The sequence below is a fragment of the Aplysia californica genome, unplaced genomic scaffold (assembly GCF_000002075.1).
Source record: "Aplysia californica isolate F4 #8 unplaced genomic scaffold, AplCal3.0 scaffold00450, whole genome shotgun sequence".
Lineage (NCBI taxonomy): Eukaryota > Metazoa > Mollusca > Gastropoda > Aplysiida > Aplysiidae > Aplysia > Aplysia californica.
In genome coordinates, this window is record NW_004797720.1 from 372,358 (window position 1) to 373,910 (window position 1,553).

The 1,553-nt window shown below is 45.7% G+C and overlaps 1 protein-coding gene across 1 annotated transcript in view; it reads right to left on the minus strand.

Moving 5' to 3' along the window:
• The window catches only part of LOC101847676, a gene marked incomplete in the record, with an annotated part of 12,666 nt that extends 11,759 nt beyond the window's left edge, over window positions 1-907 (minus strand). The window contains 1 exon segment of the mRNA XM_005105051.3: window positions 620-907.
• Between the last annotated feature and the right edge of the window lie 646 nt (window positions 908-1,553).

Genomic DNA, 1,553 nt, shown 5'->3' on the forward strand with positions numbered 1-1,553 from the left:
TGGGGCAGGGGCTTGGTAGCTGAAGTGGAAGCCTTGAAATAAGTATTAGTACCCTACAGCAGTACGAACTCGGCATACACATTATATCACGAGTGCAAGTAGACATTTGGAGCTGATTGTTTGATTTATGACTGCTGTGGACTCACTCTCAAGTGCCCAATGTCCAGTTATTGGCTACCGCGTCTCCTGGACAGTCGTGTGGTTTGTGTGTTTTTGTAGATCACACATTGGCGCCAACAGTCATTAACATTTTATCGATCAGCTGTACCTGGCTATACATGTAACCTATAAATTTACATAGATAACGATTGTATCGTATCTTCTGTATTTTTAATCTGCAGATAAATAGAATCATGAGAGTGTTGGTGTAACGTATGGAATGGTTTCGGTTTGGGTTCAGATGGTTTTCATTTTGAGAAAGTTAGAAGTGCTAGGTGAAACCAGAGAGAGTTTGGTGAAACCAGAGAGGGTTTGGTGAAACGCGAGAAACTACAAAGTAGAAAGTTGGCCCTCTTATTGATTCTACGGACTGCCCAACACAGATTTGTTGTGATGTTCGTCATGAGCTACGTCGAGATCTTCAAGGGTGACGTTTTATGTTGGGGCAAAAACAACTTACTTATGGGAGCCAAGATGCACGTACTTTCCAGGAATCCTACTCCCACATTACAGAAAACGAATGTCTGATCACACAACGCACTCAAACTATCTCTGTTTCTCGACGTGTCACAACTAAAGCCGTCGGCCGTCGAGGTCAATCGTCAGCAGAGGTATATGGGTAGCCCCTGCTGTCACACTCCATTAAACTGTTACAACAGTACCGAGACCCTGAAAGTGCAAGGCAATTGCTTACAAGTTACAAGTAACACGCCTGAACTCGTGTACGAAGCCAGGCCATTTTGTGGACTGTGTGTGTCTGTGTGTGTCGTAGGCGTTTTATGTAGGTCCGGACCCCAGGCTGAGAGAGAGAGAGAGAGAGAGAGAGAGAGAGAGATATTTTGACTCCCTATTCCCCTACCACGGTAACCTCGTCTCGAACCCGCGAAGCGTGTTGTGTTACATTGGCGCTAACTGGACAGTTTCAGTCGTTGGCTTGTGTTCCGAACACCTTGTTTCATAACTTTCTCAGGGGACTGCGAGGAGAGACAGAGCAATTTATATCTTAGTGCCGTTGGCCTCGGCTTACATTCTTTAAACATCAGTACGTCGTTTGTATTTAATCTTGAAAATTGTTGCTTTAAAAAAATAGGTCACACGGTTTGCATCGCATGGCTGACAGCGGAAACTTTAAATTAACACCGTCGAGTTTCCCCAAGTTTTTCTTTTATAACACTGGTATTGCTGTAGATCTACCAAAACAATGACTATTGTTAAAATTCTAATACGGGCTGCTCGTTGGGGGACCGGGTCGGGTCGGGTCGGGGTGGTTTGCTTGCCAGATTGAGGCGTTTACGGGGGGTGCCCACTACGGCTGGATCGGGCCGATCGGCCGACTCGATCGCCTGAAACTGAAAACAAACACGTTTGTTTTTGAGGCGATCGAGTCGGGCGAT